We start from the raw sequence: 21,263 nt of genomic DNA, 5'->3' as shown, positions 1-21,263 counted from the left end.
CAAAAATGTTCTCCTTGGAAGACTTTCCATGTCATATATTGCCCAACCTTCATCTTTTAAAACAGCAATAATATTTTGATTCTGTCAAACCTATAAAAATGGTCGACTTCAATTTCTTCCTCTCATATTTAAAATGTGTCAGAGAAACATGAGTTATTATAATTGGATGCTTTTCTCATATGGCATTCTCAATTAAAATGACCATAATACACCCAGCCATAAACATATTTTTTAAAAAGTGACTTCCTTCCTTATTTCTCTGCTCTCTCCATCTACCTCTCCTTCCTTTCTTTCTTCCTCCTTTCTTTCCTTTTCTTAATATGCAAACCAGTTTTGACTCAGTTTGCTAAGAAATGATACGTGACACTAGTAGGTACAGTCTGAACCTTACTTCATTGGCATATTAAACATACAAACTTCAGTGCTATAATTGGTAGAATTTCCTACCATTCTCGTTAAGAAGTCGAAACCACAAAAATGTGGTCAAATACTAGTTATGACAAATGCATTGAATTTTGCAGTTGGCTATTTAACTGAAATGGATGCATTCTGACTTGATGTTCATGGAAGGAAAAGACTTCTTTGCCAAATTAAAAACTCACTTCCAACTTAGAGCTTTGCAAATTTAAGTTATTGTAAATCATCCTGTATTGGGGTCTGTAATCCCCAAGCACAGCATAACCACCTGCATTACTTCAAAATTTTCAACACACTCTCTCTGCATCAGCTTCATTTATCATCCTCCCCCTACCTTTTCAGCTTTCTTCTGAACACCTATCAAGTCTTGATATTTTTTCCTTTACTTTGTGTTAAAAGTGTTTGTTCCAGATTCACTGACACTTTTCCAGGATGTGATGTATGTTTTTGGTTAGCTGTATCCTGGCTTTCCTCTTTGGTTCTTTCACAAGTGTGGTGGTTGATCATCGGCAGACTTGGATGGGACAGATTGCTATGTTGCAGTTTGCTCATTAACTTGACAGATTGATCAGCTCAGAGTTTCAAGGGAAAGCAGAACAAATGGACCACCTTGCTGTGTGTTGTGTGGTTGTCATTTCTTTTTCAATCAACACCTCCCTACCACACACACACACACACACAGACTTGCATAACCTATGTGGTCATAATGTAGTAGGGAAGGACAAATCTGACACCACATTGAATCTGTTTCTTTTACATTTACCTTTGTGTTCTATTACTTTTGCTGTAAGTTAATCACTAAAGGGATGTTGCCTATAGTTTAAAGTATACATATTAGCCTGTCTCTGGGAAGCCTGTGCTTCCCGTACCTGAGTGTTAAGCTGCTGCTGCTGCTGCTAAGTCGCTTCAGTCGTGTCCGACTCTGTGCGACCCCATAGATGGCAGCCCACCAGGCTCCCCCATCCCTGGGATTCTCCAGGCAAGAACACTGGAGTGGGCTGCCATTTCCTTCTCCAATGCATGAAAGTGAAAGGTGAAAGTGAACTCACTCAGCTGTGTCCGACTCTTTGCAACCCCATGGACTGCAGCCTACCAGGCTCCTCCTTCCATGGGATTTTCCAGGCAAGAGTACTGGAGTGGGGTGCCATTTCCTTCTCTAAATGCTAAGCTAAAACACCTTTATTTAGCTTGGGAAGCATCCTGACCTGGCCCACCCATGAATGGCTTCAGGAAAGAATAAATTACCCTCTTCCCTCTGGTGTCTGGTTGGAAATAGGAAATTGTCACAATTTATCACCTTTTTACTTTACCTCTCACCTCCTCATCTTTGTTCTGGAAAAGAAATTAGCACCCAACTCCAGGCAAGGTGGTTCTTTGGGATACTGGTCCACCATCTCCGCAGTCTGCTGACTTTCCAAATAAATTTGCTATTTCTTGCCCCAACAATTCGTCTCTTGATTAATTGGCCTATCTTGTGTGAGCAGTGCAAGCTTGAACTCAGTAACAATCACTGTGCCTGTATTTCTGAGGTTTCTCTTACTACTTGACTGCTCACCATAGACTAAATTCTTTGTTTCTCCTCACAGTGTGTTATGCCACATATGAGACTTTTTCTTCCTATTTTAGAGACTGTTGGATACATAGTCTGTATATGTATATATGTGTATACATATATGGATACAAGGTGAATAAAACTTGTATTTGTTGGAGAGAATTCCATTATAATTGCTTCAATGTAGTGCTGCTTCTATAAGGCACTAGCCAGAATTTGTAAACATACTTGCTAGAGCATATTTTACCTTTCAGTATTATTCTTTTGAGATTGATTTGTTCTGCTTGCTTTTGCTTTATCTTGCGTTTTTAGTCACAATTATATTTTCAAAATAATAGGGAGAAAAAGAACCTGTTAGTTTAAAAACTAGGAAAGAATTCCTCTTTGGTGAAGCAAATGCATTCTCGAGACCAAGGCTGTGATGGCTGTTTGGTTTGTGGAATGATGTCTCTTGGTGTTAAGTATAGACTGGACTAGGAGTGAGGCAAAGGCAACAAAGGCAAACCAATTGCTATGGCTTGAGTTTCCCTGTGCTGTGCTTAGCCGCTCAGTAGTGTCCAACTCTTCGTAACCGCATGGACTGTGGCCCACCAGGCCTCTTTGTCCACGGGAATTTCCAGGCAAGAATACTGGAGTGGGTTGCCATGCTCTGTCCAGGGGATCTTCCCAACCCAGGGATCGAACCCAGGTCTCCCACATTGCAGGTGGATTCTTTACCAACTGAACTACCAGGGAAGCTCTAGGCAGTCTGCGAATGAGAGAGAAGATGAAAGTAGGTAAGAGGTAACTAGCAACTTTCTAACAGTTGGCATTCTCTCTGGAAGGAGGATTATCATGCAGAAGTCTCCAGATCAGGAAGGTGAACTCAATACTATGCAGCGCTGTTTCCAGGGACTTATAATTGCATTACCCTGGAGAAGGAGATGGCAACCCACTCCAGTCTCCTCTCTGGAGAATCTCATGGACAGAGGAGCCTGGCAGGTTGCAGTTCATGGGGTTGCCAGAGTGGGACATAACTTAGTGACTAAACCACCACCACCACTAGTGCATTACAGTGTTATCTGCATGTAGGAAGGAACTCTGAGCATATTTATCTCGTGGTGTAAGTTATGCAATTTGTGCATTTATGTGTATTGATGGCCAAAGGAGATAGAAAGGAATACAAGGAGAAAAATGAAAGGGAGAGGAGGAAGAAATAAGGGAGAGAGGAAAAAAGGCATGTCAGGATTCTCCAATGTTTTCAAAATTGATCATGAACTTTCTGTTGGATGTTCTTCTCTCCTCCTGCTTTCATTCTTCTCTCCACCTTTTTTCTTTCTGTCCTTTTTTCCTCTTCTTTTATTCTTTCTTCCTTCCTGCCTTCTTGCTCTCATTTTTTTCCTTTGAAATGAAAGAGAATGGATTGCAAAGTAGAAATGAGGGAAGAATTTTGGGAAAAGGTAGCTTGCTGTCAGTAATTCCTGCATTCTCTTTGGTTTTGCTTATTTGATGCAAGGAAGTAACTGCTCATGTGTGCTCATGTGAGCCTTTGCATATTCAGTGGGATAAAGGATATTAGCCTAACTATGGAGATGGAGGCCAAGTATGAGTTTATTGCAAGGGCAGGTCAGGACATGGGAGAGAAAGGCGTAAGCAATAGGAAAAGCCTGAGTAAGGTCTGTGGAGCACAGCACTGGTTTTCAGAGAAAAGCAGTATTGGACAACTGGGACAAAATAAGGAGGGGTGGTTGGTGGAAATCAAGGATGTTCCTGTGCTTTCTCGTGGACGTTATCCCTGACTTTCAGACCATTTCCCTGTCTCTTAGACTCCCATAGAATCCTTTCTTACCAATTATTCTAATTAAAATAAACTTATTAGCTGCTTCTGCCCTGCTAAACTATAAACTTCATGAAGGCAGGGATGGTAAAGTGCTTATTCAGTGCCAGGTATCAATATATAACACACATTATTATTATCACTATTATTGTTTTTATTAGCGTACTAAATATTTTCACTTTGTGTAATGCCAGGCACATGATTAAATATTCATCAGATGTTTGCTGAAGGAAGGGGTCAATTGACAGATGCACACGGGAAAAGCATACATTGAAGAGGTCAATGGATTGAGTTGGTTCTTCCAAAGTGCTTGTTCTCATCTAAGAGCTGTGTATGCTTGGTTATACAACTTCACATAACATTTATATGCTTTTGCAGGACGTTCAAGTGGAAAGAGAATTTGCTTACAAAACTAATTCAAATACTTACTAACTAAGCAAATTTTAAAATAATCTAATTTCAGTGAAATAATTTTACATTACTAGTTTTTGATTTTGCAATTTATTTATAGTTCTTTGTGACACCTGCTAAAGTGAGTTAGACATTTTCTAGAAATTATTTTGGTGAATTTTGGCCCTGAATTTCACAGTGAGATTTTCATATAACTTATGGCTGAATTAACTAGGTTTGAATTCACAGTTTATTACTTGTTTTGTTTAACAGATAAAATGTGTGAATAAAATGTCTAGTCAAAGCTATGGTTTTTCCAGTAGTCATGTATGGATGTGAGAGTTGGACTATAAAGAAAGCTGAGCACTGAAGAATTGACGCTTTTAAACTGTGGTGTTGGAGTAGACGCTAGAGAGTCCCTTGGACTGCAAGGAGATCCAACCAGTCCATCCTAAGGAGATCAGTCCTGATTATCATTGGAAAGACTGATGCTGAAGCTGAAACTCCAATACTTTGGCCATCTTATGCGAAGAACTGACTCATTGGAAAAGACCCTTATGCTGGGAAAGATTGAAAGCAGGAGAAGAAGGGAACGACAGAGAATGAGATGGTTGGATGGCATCACTGACTCTATGGACATGAGTTTGAGTAAACTCCAGCAGTTGGCGATGGACAGGGAAGCCTGGCGTGCTGCAGTCCATGAGGTCGCAATGAGTCAGACACGACTGAGCGACTGAACTGAGAGAAAAAGATTTCACCCTCCCTTCCATACAGCAATGATTTAATTTGTAACTACTACTTGGAAAATTTCTTTAATAGCTTATTCCTGATATGAAGTACAGGGCCTCTAACAAATGAATCTACTGAACACTGACATAAATCATGTTGTAGTTATGTTGTCAGAGGTGGTAAAGGGTGTATCCTTTTCAGAGATTATAAGATTTCCTGCTTCTTAAAAGAACAAAGAGTGGAAATCCAAGTTGAGACTTGACTATACCTGTATTGTGATGACTCAATGTCATGATTGAAATCAAAGAATGTGACTCATTTATAACTTGAGTTGCTGAAATGGAAATATCATAAGAATCATGATATTTAAATTGTACATATTTATATCTATATTTATACTTACAATTTATATCCTTTGTTGCTTCTGAATATTTTGTCTGTGGTTCACAGATTTTCCCAAAAAACCACAGTGCAGAAAGCTGAAGATCTTAATTACTCTAGGTGTTTTGAAATTGCTCATTTATGAATGATTTTAGTTTGTTTAGGTTTAATATAACCTCAACCATCTGTTACAAAACAGTGCTTTCAGACATTCCCTGATGACTGATAAAAAATGTATGTTAATAGGAGGCTAAGTACTCTTCCCCAGATCTCTTTTGAGTCACAATTTACACTTAGTTGAGTAAAATAGTTACAAGCAAGACTAGACACATCCTACCATACCAAAGATTCCAGTAATTCCCTTACTGGTGTGTGTTGTGAATTCTTCCTGGAGATGATGGTTCTTAACTGGGATTTTACATGAACTTTGAAATGTCAGATTTTTGTCATATAGTTCCATTACATTATATTGATGAAATCATTCAAACACACAGAAAACTTGGAAAATAATATAACAAACACAGCGTGCACAATTTGAACTTAACAGAGGTTATTTTGCCATGTTGTCTGGAGCTCACATTTTTGTTTTATTTGAAAGAAATAAAACATTAACAGTCCCAGCAAATCCTCATTCCTGTAACTCTTCACCTCTCTTTTCTCTGCAATAGTAACCACTCTTCTGGAGTTGGTTAAATCCCTATGTGTTTTTTGTTCTTTCACTACAGATAGAATGGATTCATAAATGCTATGCAGAATTGTATTGTGTACTTTTAAGCTTTATATAAATGGAATCATACTGTGTGTATCCTGCTGCAACTTGCTTTTTTTCAGTTAATCTTATGTTTTTGAGATGTTAATACTTGCAAATTTGGTTCATGTATTTTACCAAGTGTATCACATTTTATAGGAAATAAACAGTTTATCTACTCCTCTATGACAAATGATTAAGAGGTTTCCACATTTTTGCCATTATAAACATGTTGCAATGTGAGATCCTGTGCTTGTCTCCTTTGAGCACTTGAATGGGAATTTCCTTAAGACAGATTTCTGGAAGTGAAATTCATAACTCATAAGGCAAGTGCAACTTTACCTTCTCTAGATATTTCTAAATTGCTCTCTAAAATTGTTGCATAAATTTATACTCTCAGATCAATATTTTGATTTTTCCTCATATCCTCACCAAATGTTGGTGCTATCCATCTTAATATTTGTCAAGCTGAGAGGGGTGAAATGTTAATTTTTCTTTCATTTCCTGTTGTAAAACAGCTGGTTAAGATTTGTTACCAGGAGACTGGAAGGTACAATTACTACTTTTATTTCCTTTAGGATTTCAAGTGTTATATTCATTATATTCCTAGGTTCAAGATGCAAAACCATTACTAGTCCATGCATAGCCATATTTTTATTTACCAGTCTCTTTGTTTATAAATAATGTCATGAACACATATGAACTCTCATATAGATTCCATAACCCTGAATTTTAAAATGTTTATCATTTCCTTGCCACTTAGGAATAGTGTGTGTGTGTTTGCTTTTGCTTGCTTTTAAACTTCATGAAAAGAGTATCCTATTGAATGGTTTTGGGGCTTTATTTTAGTTCACATTATGCAAGATTGAGCCATGTTGTTGCATGCAACTTACAGTTTCTTAATTTTCACACTCCATTGTGTGGATAAAACATAATAATTCTGCCGCAGAAGGGAATTTGGGTTGTTTGTAATTTTTTGCTTTCTGGTTGTTCTTGTGGATGTGTAAATCTTTCTCTTAGTTAAATTGCTATGAGTAGAATTGGTGGGTTTTAGGGTAAGCAATTTCCAACTGTACTACTTTTTAGAAGTTTTGGTAAGATTCATCTGAGAAACCATCTGTGTTACTGTTAACATTCTACAACTCTTCAATTTCTTTAATAGTTATATTGCAATTCAGGTGTTCTGTGTCTTCACAGATTAGCTATGTTAGGTTAACTTTCTATTAAGAATTTTTCCATTTCATGTATGTTTTCAATTTAAATAAAGTTGCTGATGATGCTTGCTTACTACCTTTTTTAAATTTCAATTGCATCATTAGAATTATGTTTCCTTTATCATTCATAAAATTATGTGTGCATTCTGCATCTGTTTCATCCATCCGTATTACCAGAGGATTACTTTTATTTGTCATCTTTCAAATATCCAACTTAGAGTTTATTGACCTCTTTATTCTTTTATTTCATTTTTTAAATTATTTTCTTTTTTTAACTTTCTTTGGGCTTATTGTTTGTTTCTAATTTCTTATTTGGGACATTTACTCTTTAGTTTTTATTCATTCTTCTCTTCTAAAGTGAGTAGTTAAGGCTATACATTCCCCTCCTAGAAAGGCCTTAACTATTCTTCACAAATTTAGATAAATAATGCTTTTATTTTTATTCATCTCTAAGAATTTTTGAATTTCTTACCATTCATTTTTTGATCAAAGTTTCTTTTTAACATGTATTTTCATTTTCTTATTTTTAACTTCTAACTTAATTGTGTTATGGTCAGAAAACATAATGGGTATACATTTTCTCAGAAAAGGTGTGAGATTTGTATTATGGTTTTACTGTATGTCAACCGTGGTAACTGTTCTATGTGTATTTGAGAAGAGTGTGTTTTTCTTTTAATTCTGTCTTGGATGAGACTATGTTGACCCCAGGAAGGCTTATGAGGCTGGATAAGAAAGTTGTTTCATGTCTAGGAGGAATACATACAGAAAGTTGTCAAATGGTGGGTTGTACACTCCTTAAATGGGTGAGTTAAACCTGGCCCTGGGGAGGTGGTCCAGGCACTTACTCAGATTAGTTTACATACAGAATTGCCCCAGGATTATTATATCAGGCCAGATCTGGAGAGTAGTTGTCACGCTAACAGAAAGCCAGGGGACCTCACTCATCTCATTCATATGTCATGGTCAATAGCTGGTGAACGGTCCATAGATGGTGAAGTCCGGTCACTTCATGGCAAACAGGTGGGGAAACAATGGAAACAGTGACAGATTTCATTTTCTTGGGCTCCAAACTCACTGCAGATGGTGACTGCAGCCATGACAATAAAGGACTCTTGCTCCTTGGAAGAAAAGCTATGACAAACCTCAGTCAGTTCAGTTCAGTCACTCAGTCGTGTCCGACTCTTTACGACCCCATGAATCGCAGCATGCCAGGCCTCCCTGTCCATCACCAACACCCGGAGTTTACCCAAACTCATGTCCATCGAGTTGGTGATGCCATCCAGCCATCTCATCCTCTGCTGTCCCCTTCTCCTCCTGCCTCCAATCCATCCCAGCATCAGGGTCTTTTCCAATGAGTTAACTCTTCGCGTGAGGTGGCCAAAGTATTGGTTTCAGCTTCAACAGCAGTCCTTCCAATGAACAACCAGGACTGATCTCCTTTAGGATGGACTGGTTGGATCTCCTTGCAGTCCAAGGGACTCTCAAGAGTCTTCTCCAACAACACCATTCAAAAGCATGACAAATCTAGACAGCATATTAAAAAGCAGAGACATCACTTTGCTGACAAAGTTCCGTCTAGTCAAAGCTATGGTTTTCCCAGTAGTCATGTATAGAAGTGTGAGTTGGACCATAAAGAAGCTGAGCACTGAAGAATTGATTCTTTTAAACTGTGGTGCTGGAAAAGACTCTTGAGAATTCCTTGGACCACAAGGAGATCAAACCTGCCCATCTTAAAGGAAATCAACCCTGAATATTCATTGGAAAGACTGATGCTAAAGATGAAGCTCCAATACTTTGGCCAACTGATCTGAAGAATGGACTCATTGGAAAAGACCCTGATGCTGGGAAAGATTGAAGGCAGGAGAAAAAGGGGACGACAGAGGATGAAATGGTTGGATGGCATCACCAACTCGATGGACGTGAGTTTGAGCAAGCTCTGGAATTTGGTGATGGACTGGGAAGCCTGGCATGCTGCAGTCCATACCATTGCAAAGACTCGGACACAACTGAGCAACTGAACTGATACCTGGTGAACTTGAACCTCTGTCTATGCCACAGAATATAGTTAAGAACTCTGAGGTATAGACTTGAATGCACTTGCTGCCTTCTCTGTACTTTTGGTACATAAACCTCATTTGATTTTCCAAAGTGATGCTGGCTTCCAGTAAAATTTATTACTACCACTTTTCAATAAAGTGGTTGTGTACCTAATGAGGTACACATTCTTATGTTTTCTGCCAATTGGGTTTTCTTATCTGAAATAGTTTGATTAAGTCCTTTCTGCCTTGGATTGTTTACCTTTTCTCATAGATTTGCAAATACATATTCTAAACTTTGTGTTTCTCTTTTTGAAATAATATTATCTTTCAGATAAGGCCTATTTCTATGTTTATGGTGACTTTTAATGTTCAGAAAGGTGTCAACTTAATGTGATCAATTTATAAATACTTTATTTTTTTGGTATTTTTATAATTTTACATATGTTATTGAGGGAATACTTCATGCTAGGTACTAGGTCTTAGGAAATATTCTATTTCTATATCACCAGTTATGAAAAATAAAACAAGGTAATTACTTTATATTACTGAGATAGCCTGATGATCCCTATGAACTATTATTTAATAATTATGTAAGTGTAATACATTGATAATATAATTAAAGAATTTGGAGTTGTTTCTTTTATTACTTTGGGTGATAGTTTGCTTAAGATGTGAATTATGTGTTCTTTGATTGTTTATGGATCTTTCCTACATAAATACCAGTATGCTTTTTGTGCATTTGTTATACATGATTTTTAAAATGCTGATTAGTTGCTATTGAAGAATTCGAAATTTCTGTTTACCATTAAATCATTGTGGTAATATATGTTTTTTAAAAAGATGGCTTATTTAATACATTTTTTGAAATAAACTGTCTTGAATTTGTACTACTTTAGCATAGTTCTAAACCTGTATTTTGTTGGTGCATATGAGCCCTATTTTTCTTTTACAAGGATTAACATCTGCCATGTCTTTTTACCTTGATCCGTCTTGCCAAAAGTATGCTTAATGATAGCTTTTCGTAGAAACATATGTTGCTTTTGTTGTTTCTTATTTTATTTATTTCTATTTTTATTATTACCTAATTACCCTCTTTTTCCTACATTTTTTGGAACTTTCTCCAATTGTTCTGTTATAGTTTTTGTTGTGGTTATTAAAATATTAATTCACAGTAGTATCAAATAGCACTAAACTATATAGTGAAAATTTCTCTCCTATTCTGACCCCGTCTGCTCAATTACCTTGCAGAGATGTTATGCAGTCACATGTATACCCATAATTATTGTCCTTCATATATTTCATATTATATTCCATATATATCACATCATATATATTATATAATATTTTATAAATCTATCTATATTAACATATACTTAAAGTTTTTTAAAGAGCATATTTGGATAATTATTAAACCATTTCAAATTTGACAGGCATGGATGTTTTGAAACTTTTATAACTACAGACTATGATATGATGTTAATATTTTACTGACTTGATTCATCTGTCATTATACATATTTTGGTGAACAATTTGGAAATTTGCATACATCATGACATACATATTTCATACCTATTGCTGAAAAATATTTTTTTATGCATCACAATTTTATTATTAGGCTTAAGAAAATTCACAAAAGTTTCCTATATCATCCAAAATACAACTTGTATTTAAATATCCCCAGATTTCCCAAATAAATTTTTTTATTATTCTTTTTTTAAAAATCTGCATTCCAATTAAGTTTTATAAACTGCATTATGTCTCTTTAGTTTCTTCTAACAAAGAATGGGCTTCCCAGGTGGCACTGGTGGTAAAGAACCTGCCTGCCAATGTAAGAGAAGTAGAAGATGCGGGTTCGATCCCTGGCTCAAGAAGATCCCTTGGAGGAGGGCATGGCAACCCACTCCAGTATTCTTGCCTGGAGAATCCCATGGACAGAGGAGCCTGGTGGGCTATGGTCCACAGGGTTGCCAAGAGTCAGACACAACTAGCACACATGCACTGCAATATAGAATACTCCCCCTACTCCCTTGTTTTATTACATTGAGGTTTTGAAAATTTAATTGCTAAATAGATTTTCTCCTATTGTGGATTTTTTTGATTGTTTCTTTATTATTCAGTTCAGTTCAGTCACTCAGTTATGTCTGACTCTTTGTGACCCCATTGACTGCAGCACACCAGTCTTCCCTGTCCATCACCATCTCCCAGATTTTGCTCAAACTCATGTCCATCGAGTCGGTGATGCCATCCAACCATCTCAATCCTCAATGTTTTGTTTTTTTCCAGGTAATTTATCATAAAATAGAATTTTTGTCCTCTGTTTTTTATTTTAAATACTTATTTTTCTTGTCTAAATGCTGTGATCATACCTCATAGATACTATTAAATAATAGTAACAAAATATTTTTCTTTTACTTACTCTTGACATTGAGAAATGCTTCTCATGTTCTCAAATACCAAAGAGCTTGCACAGGGCAGTGCATTCCTTTCCAATGGCAGATTTCCCCCACCCTCCATTTAACCTTAGGCAAGAGTCTTAGTAATTGCAATATAAAAGCCTGAAATGGGCTATGAATGCTCTAATTGCCATTAGTGATGGGGTCCTTACTGCCATTTGACAGATGAGTGAGTAAACCCCACTAGCACTTTTTTCAGAATTTACATTCTGGACTACTTTCAATATATCAATCATCTTAGTTTAGATTCTATAGGGAAACATTGTGAGATGAAGAATCATATGTAAGCGATTGATAAAGAAATATTTTCATGAAAGCTAGTTAAGGAATACAGAAAGCAGATCAAGGAAGAGAAAGAAGACAGCGAATATGCAACTTTTGTTATACAATTTTTCAGGTAAAGTTTCAGTTTGATTCTTCAGGAAGAACTCTTGAGGGTAAATTATACCTTAGAAAATTTCTCAACTCAAGGCAAGGATTTTGGACTTTCATGTAATCAGATTAGTGGGTCATTGACTGATATCTGTTAAAGGATGTAAACTTTGAGGTACTTTCCATTCTATGAACCTAAGAAATGACTCCATTAGTCCACGGGCAGTCCTCTGAGGACAGTCACAGCTATGCCTTTATAAACCAGAATAACAGGTCAGGAAATGGGTACAGAAACAAAAACAGTGATATAAGGAAATTTGATAGAACATCAGTAATTGCCTGCAATTGATAAAACATTTTTTATTGATTCAACAAATATTAACAGTGTTGATATTGCCAAGGACAATTGTGTATGAAATTTTCCTTGTAATTTGATCATAATTGCTTCACTTATTTTGTGTCTATATTTTAGGTACATAAATGTCTTATTTTCAAAATGACTTCATCCATAATAATTTTTCATCTTACAGTTATTTTGTTTTACTTTCATATGCTCTTTGTAAATAGAACCTAACTGTATCTTCATTTTTTATGTGAAGTCACTTAGTCGTGTCCGACTCTTTGGGATCCCATGGACTGTAGCCTACCAGGTTCCTCTGTCCATGGGATTTTCCAGGCAAGAATACTGGAGTGGATTGCCATTTCCTTCTCCAGGAGATCTTCCCAACCCAGGGATTGAACCCGGGTCTCCTGCATTGTAGGCAGATGCTTTACCGTATAATTCAGTCTAAATCATTGTCTTTTAACATATGCTTTTAATCCTTTTAAATTTATTGATATTACTCATATATTTGGATATATTTTTATAATATAGTTTTGTTCATTTTATTTAGCTTGCCCATACTTTGCCCTTTTACCCCTTCTTTCCTAATTATAGTTTGGGATAATTGAGGTTTTGCTCTTTTCTTTTTCCTTTCTTTTGATTTGGAAGTCATGGATCATGTCTTTTTCTTCTTTTTATCCTTCCCTCATTTGTTCCTTCTTTCCTTCCCTTTTTATAATTACTTTTAAGTAATTCACAGGAATACATGCCTATATAATCTAAATTGATTAATATATCTGCCTTCCTAATGCTCAAATAAAAAGGTATTAGAAATTTTGATCACTTCCTGTTTTTATGCTATTTTATCTGAATTTAGCTATTATTGTTGTTCAGTCGCTCAGTTGTGTCCCACTCTGCAACCCCATAGACTACAGCATGCCAGGCTTCCCTGTCCTTCACCATCTCCCGGAGCTTATTCAAACTCATGTCCATTGAGTTGGTGATTTTACTTTTTTTTTAGTTTTATTTTAATCAAAAATAGGATAGTTTGAAAAGTCAGGTTATTCTACAAGTTTATAACAGGAACAGATGTCCCTGTTTTGTAATATCCCTTTTCATTCTTCCCCTACCCTTTTTCTTGCTCCCCAAACACAAAACATTCCCTAGAGCCTGATTTTCTCCTATTCTTTGTGTTTATATATCTAAATAATATGCATATCCTGTTATAATACAGTTATTTTTTAATATAATTATAAAATATAAAAATTTATATTTATATAAATGTAGATTATTTATATAGAACATATTATATTATAAATTTATATATAATATAAATAAAATATAAATTATAAAATATTATTTATATTTATAATACAGTTATTATTGCTTTGTATGTTATATATCAACTTTTTGCTATGAAAGCTAATGATGTGGCTTTTTGGCTAGTCCTTTCTTCTCTCAATCCACTCCTTTTTCTTTCCCTGTAGAGCTATAGAATTATATTATTTATATTTCAGGGAATTAATAATTGTCAAATATATATCCAATACTTATTAGTCTATAATACATTATAGGGTAGGCATTCATGATACAGAAATAAAAATTCAGTCCAAGATGAGGGAGCTCACAATCTAATGAGGTACAGAGAAAATGAATAAAACTAACTGAAATAAAATGATTATTTGTGATAAAAGTTTGTACAGGAGGTGAGAATGAGACCTGTAAATATTAAGGGAATAGAATGTCAGGCAGAGGGAACAGCATTTGCAAATGCCCTAAGTCTGAAGCATATCTATGTTATAGGACTAGCAAACTATGAATGTGCAAAAAGAGTTATCAGTAAGAGAGAAAATCAAAGAAGAAATGAATTAGCAGTTCCCTTAGGCCAGGGTCGTCAAAATTTTTGTATATTCCCTTAGGCCTTTATGATAGCCTAGGCCAGCGTCATCAAACTTTCTGCAAAGAGTAAGATGGTAAACATTTTCTGCTTTGTGAGTTATTCAGTCTCTGTTGCAGTTATTCACCTCTGCTGTGATACTGTCCAAGCAGCCAAATACAATCTACAAATAAGTGGGCACGCCAGTGCTTCAATAAAACATTATTTACAGAATCAGCTGTCATAGTTAGCTCAGTGAGTTTGCATTACTTTATCCTATTTGCAATCAAAGTACTACTAGACCAAGGGTTGGTAAACTGCACAAAAGCAAAGAATAATTTTTACATTTTTCAAGTGTTGGAAAACACAAATGCATACACACATGAAGAATACTGGACAAAGACTATGTGTGGCCTTAAAGCCTAAATACTTACTACCCGGCTTTTTACAGAAGTTTGCCGATTACTACACTAGACTCACAAAAATGAGTTGGATAGTTATTCTTTTTTTCATTCTCTTGAATAGCTTACTAAATTCATAAATAAGTTATACAATAAATAAGAACTAAAAACACTTTTTTAGTTCATAAAAATTTGGTATGCCTCCTCTGTAAATCAGATTCCTGTGATTCCAGGCTCAGTGATAAAGAATCCACCTGCCAATGCAGGAGACACAGTTTCAATCCCTGGATCTGGAAGATTCCCTAGAGGAAGAAATGGCAACCCACTACAGTATTGTTGCCTGGAGAATCCCATGGACAGAGGAGTCTGGTGGGCTACAGTCTATGGGGTTGCAAAGAGTCTGAAATGACTGAGGGAATAAACATGCACGCATGTCTGTAAAGCAAATGAAGCTTAGTTTATGTTTTTGTTTTTGCATTAAGGATATTCTTGATTATCACCTTAAATGGTTATTCGATTTTTCTGTTTAATTTTTCTCTTTTTGTCTACTGCCATTTCAGTATCTATCTGTTTTCCATAAAGATGTCCATTTACTGTAGGTTTTTATATTACTGGCACATAGTTGTTTTCATTGTATTTCTTTGTTATTTAAAAACTTTCTCCATCTTGCTAAGATATTTTCTATTTTTAATTTTACATTTAATTAATTTCCTAAGTTTTTGTTCAATTTGTCAAACTTTTATATATTAATCTTGGCAATAATTACAGTTTGCTATTAGAAATGTTTTCTATTGTGCTTTTATTCTTACTTTTTCTTACTCCTGAATTTTTTAGTTATCCAAAATTTTGTGTTAAATATTTAGCTACTTTGCTCTAAAATTTCCTTATTTTCTTATTAATGTCATTTATAGCTTTCAATTTTCCTTTAAGTAGCTTTTCACTGAGTCTTAAAATTCGAACATATACTTTTTATTATTATACAATTTTAATTATTTTCTGAATATTTTTTCTCTCATTCTTTAACCTAAAAACAAGTTGATCGTATGATTTTTAATTTACAGACATGCAAGATTTATTGTCTTACATTTTATAATTGTTACTAATTTCTAATTGTATTGCATAATAGTAAGAGTGTGTAGCTTGTGTGTAATTTTTTGAAACTTTATTGGGGTTTCAGTTGTGTCTTAGACATGACATTTTGGATAATGCTTTCTATATGCTCTAAAATAATCTCTCTTTTGTTCATTTGGTGAATAGGAAGTTCTCTATAGAATGACCATCTTAAATTTGTTAATCATAATCTTCGGATTTTCTATGATGTTGCTTATTTGTGTGTTTGATCTATTTTTGAGAGAATGCCACGAATTTTCAACTAAAATACTTGTTTTTAAAAAATTGAATTTTAACATGCATACAGAAAAGTATAAAAATATAAGTATGCAACCCAGTTAAAAGACATAGGTATTTACCAGGTTGTTAAATTGCACACAGGATGCTAGAACTGCCTCTGTGCCCCCTTCCCCCACTTAAATCCACTTATCCCCAAAGATAGCATCAGAGTTTTCACACAGTACAAGTTACTTGTTTTTAAATTTTATGTAAATTAAATCATACAGTATGTATGTTTTGCATCTGTCTTCTAACACTGTGTAATAGCTATCAATATTGCTGTACATAGCTATATTGTCCATTGTTTTTCATTATCTTGTAATATTTCACAGAACAAATACAGTGATGCCTCTGTCCATTCTACTGTTTATGTATATATGCATTATTTTCAGTACTGGCTATTGCAAGTAAAGCTACTATGAATATTCTCATCCATGTATTTTGGTACATGAATGTCCTGCATTGTTATTGGACAGGCAAATTCATAGGAGTGGATTTATTGGTCAAAGGGTATCTATATGTTTAACTTTAGTAGATACTAGAAGGCAATGGCACCCCACTCCAGCACTCTTGCCTGGAAAATCCCATGGATGGAGGAGCCTGGTAGGCTACAGTCCATGGGGTCGCTAAGAGTCAGACACGACTGAGCGACTTCACTTTCACTTTTCACTTTCATGCACTGTAGAAGGAAATGGCAACCCACTCCAGTATCTTGCCTGGAGAATCCCAGGGACGGCGGAGCCTGGTGGGCTTCCGTCTATGGGGTCGCACGGAGTCGGACACGACTGAAGCGACTTAGTAGTAGTAGTAGTAATCAAAGAACTTTAAATCCCATTTTAATGATAGCTTTATAGAATTAAAGGAAGATTTTTGGGATCCACAGCCAATCTGGGTTACTTAGGAAGTAAAAGAGGGCTTGATGATACTGAGACTTTCTAAGTATACCTCTTCTCTGTTTCTTCTCTTATTTCATGAGGGTTTTCTCAACATGGCAGGGGTCAGGGCCACCAGTTGTTCTGGGGTCATATCTTTACAACTTCCAACAGATGAGAAAAAATAAACCTCATCTGTTTAGAAATATCCTAGCTCAGGCCATATTCCTTCTATACCATGCAGCTGGGGAGATGATTATTTTTGGCCAGGTCATTCATTATATGCCCATATTAATAATCATGGGACAGAAGTTATCACCAGAAAAGGGAAGCTACAATGACATATTACATCTATTTTTAAATATTATTTTTATCCCTATTTTACGGAGGGTAAAATAGGATCTAAGATAAAATAGATTGTCAGTAGCTAGATTCGTTTTTAAAAAAGCAATTAAAAATTTTGCATGAACAGCATTTATGGAAATGAAAATGAAAGAGAAGAAGCCAAATGACAAGGATTCAGTCACCCTAACACCCTGACAAGTCACCCTAACACCCTGACAAGTCAAACTGAGTTTTACCTTCTAGTTCTTGTCACTATGCAGACGTAATTTTAATGTTTTAATTACTGTGTCAAAAAATGTTGTTTTCATTTAATAGCTTTTTATTCCACATAATCTTTGTAAACTTCAATGACCTGTATTATAATTCATAGTTCATGTAACTTCTAGTAATTGGATATTTAGTTTGTTTTAAAAATATTTGTGATTGTAAACAATGCTGCAGTAAACATCACTTGGACTATAGGTTGTCTTGTATTATTTTCTTGGGAGGGAGTCAGGGAGCATAAATACTTTTATGGCTCTACCAGGCAGTTTGAAGATAGAAAAATTCCTTTAAATTATAGTAAAAGTGTTTGAGGTTTTTGTAGATTCATTTCTTTTCTGTCCCACAATACCTAATTCTGTGCTCTTTCATCTATTTGGATCTTTTTTTTTTATTTTAACTTTTTACTTTGTATTGGGGTATAGCTGATTAACAATGTGTGATAGTTTCATGTGAACAGTGAAGGAACTCAGCCATACATATACATGTATCCATTCTCCCCCAAACTCCCCACATATCCAGTCTGCCACATAACATAGAGCAGAGTTTCCTGTGCTATACCGTAGGTCCTCGTTGGTTATCCATTTTAAATATAGCAGTGTGTACATGTCCATCTCAAACTCCCTAACTATCCCTTCCCTTTATCCTTTGCCTCTGGCAACCATAAATTCCTTCTCTCAGTCTGTGTGTCTCTTTCTGTTTTATAAGTAAGTTCATTTGTATCATTTCTTTTTAGATTCCACACATAAGAGATGCCATACTATATTTCTCCTTCTCTGTCTGACTTACTTCATTCAGTTTGACACTCTCTGGGTCCATCCATATTGCAGCAATTCAGTATTTAATTCTTTTTGACGGCTGAGTAATATTCCATTATATATATATATATATATATATATATATATATATATATACATACACACACACACATATATATATATACACACACATACACACACCATACACCATATCTTCTTTATCTATTCCTCTGTCAAGGGACCTTTCGGTTGCTTCCATGTCTTGGCTACTGTAACACTGCTGTGGAGGCTATTCTTTGTGCACTAAATTAATATTTGTAAATAACGCTAGAATAGTCTCCCAGTTAGAAAAGGCAATGGTGAAACACTCCAGTACTCCTGCCTGGAAAATCCCATGGATGGCAGAGCCTGGTAGGCTGCAGTCCATGGGGTCACAACGAGTCGGACATGACTGAGCAACTTCACTTGCACTTTTCCTTTCATGCATTGGAGAAGGAAATGGCAACCCACTCCAGTGTTCTTGCCTGGAGAATCCCAGGGACGGGGGAGCCTGGTGGGCTGCCGTCTATGCGGTCACACAGAGTCGGACACGACTGAAGCGACTTAGCAGCAGCAGTCTCCCAATGCTTAAAATAAGGCCTAATGCAGAGGGAGACTATAAATACATTTGCTTATAACTAATTTTTATGGTACACACATATTTGAAGACCAAATAATTTTTTAATTTATAAGTTTAGGACTATTGATTTCTAAGGTAACCCTGAAAATAACTCAACATTTCTGTAAACTAACATTTCCTGCAGATTTCCGTGTGATTGGATGAGGTATACTGGTGTCTTTGGTAACTATTTGGAGCTTTGCAGAGTTTTGGAATGTGACTATTTATATGATAGTCCAATCCTTTTGGCTGTTAGTCTACCTTCAACAACTTTTCTGCAACAACTTTTTTCCCCATTGCTTGGAGGGGAATGCTATTTATTCTTAAGAGAATATTTTTCCTCCTTTAGACTATCTTAAACTTCTGTCTCAGTGCAGCCTTACTGTCAATTTATTAGCTCAGTCATTTAGCACAAAATTTAAAAATAAACTGGGGCTATATGTTAGTTAGAGATGGGAAACTGTTCCCTGAGATTGTAATATTCTACTTTTAACTCATATTTCTTCAGAGCTAATCTGTTTCCCCTTTTTGGAAAACAAAGGCCTCTCCTCTCTTCATTATGTACATGAATCAGGAGAATTGTGTGATTGAAGGACATGTAGGAAGAGGAAGAGAAATAGAGGAAGAATTTTCCTTTAGCTTCTTCTTTTTCCCTTTTATTTCTTTTTTTGGCATTTCAACAAGATTAAATGAGGAAAACTAACCATTTTTATTTTTTGAAAAACATGCAGCGTGGAAAAGTGTTTATTTTGGCTTGATAAAAACCCTAACTTGGTATACTCAAAGCAAATTATTTGGGTTTAGGTAGATTATACAAAAGGGAAATGATGTAGCCTCAGTTACTTGCATTGATGTGGTGTAATTTGCTCGGTGCCAACATAACAGAAAATTGTCTGATCTCCACTTTTAAGTGGCTGCTTCTTTCTTGTGTCATCCTGGCTTACCTCCTCATCCCCATTGACACCTCTCACACACACGTTTGCTGTCTGTTGATTTTCCTCAGATGTTCAGAAACATAGTTAGTAGTGTTTGTAAACGTAGATTCAGGGTGATGATACCTAGTTCTTCTCACTAAAATCCACAACCACCTATGACCACAGCCAAAAGTGGTAGCTGAGATTTCTTTTGGTATTTGTTTTATGAACACTTGATTAAGAAAGTTAATAGGGTTTAAACATGTTTGCTTTTCTTACTATTTCAAACTAAACATTTTAATTTTGGATTATATTTCTAATATATTTAAAATTTATAATCAAAATGTAACAATAGCCTGTACACATTAGACAAAAATCGTACATAATGTGAATACTTTCTCAATTTTATCCTGTGTATCTGTTTTCAAGCTTTTGTTATACGCATGTTTTTATATCATTGTAAATGTTGGTTAATTTTGAAATTAGATATTTTTGGTAATTTGTTGGAATAACATGCAAATGAAGGGTATATCTTCTATGAATACTTAGTCTAGGAGGTCACCTAGCACTAATAGGAATCAAAAGTGACTGTTTTCTGGAGTCACTAATTTTTGAAGTAGTCGTACTCAGGTGGTAATTTTAAGTACTGGTGTATTGTTGGTAGTAAGAAATAGTTTTTATCTTTAGTGTTAATTAAAGTTCACAGTTGTTTTGTGTGTGACAGCAGCTATACAGAATCCTTCTAGCTCTGTAAATATTAGATTTGACTGTGTTGCTAGGAAACCCAAAATAAAAAGAAATTTAAGTAAGCAGGAAGCATTATGAAAACTAAATTTTGTTTTTATAAACAGTGCAGCTTTGGGTTATGCTCTGTGATTAAAAGGTTGGTGTAAACTATTTCATATGTACATTAAAGAACAAAGAAACTCCTTACGACCTAGTGATCGTTTCCTGTTTCATTTTTAATTTTCTTCTCGTGTAAAGAGCTTTCACGAGGAGTTGCTTGAAATCTCTGGGAAGGTCTGTTCTGAATTTACTACTTCTGGATTGGTTAAAATCCCTTTTAAGTGTGTGCTTTGTTTTTTGAAAGCTTTGGTCAGTTGAGCAACTTGCTGCTCGTGTTAAAAAAAAAAAAAAGAGCTGAGTAATGCTGGAGCTTTCTCATGTGGCTGATGCAAACCTGGAGAATTTGCATCATCATCTAGCTGGAGTAAGTTGGTGTGACAGGCAGGCGCTTAAATACCAGCCCATGAGGAAGCTGATCTGGTCTGTAGTGATAGGGCGGCAGCCGCAGCCGCAGCAGCAGAGGTGGTCGGGGAGGTGAACGAACCAGAACACCATGAACTAACACACAGG

General features: G+C 35.6%; 1 protein-coding gene; it reads left to right on the top strand.

Moving 5' to 3' along the window:
- Positions 1 to 21,263, top strand: part of SLC7A11 (solute carrier family 7 member 11) — a 979,966-nt gene that overhangs the window by 645,753 nt on the left and 312,950 nt on the right.

This window comes from Giraffa tippelskirchi, chromosome 11 (genome assembly GCF_054371585.1).
Source record: "Giraffa tippelskirchi isolate mGirTip1 chromosome 11, T2T-mGirTip1v1.2.pri, whole genome shotgun sequence".
NCBI classification, from domain to species: Eukaryota; Metazoa; Chordata; class Mammalia; order Artiodactyla; family Giraffidae; genus Giraffa; species Giraffa tippelskirchi.
The sequence above is the reverse complement of the archived record's forward strand: the minus strand, read 5'-3'. Positions and strand labels throughout refer to the sequence as shown.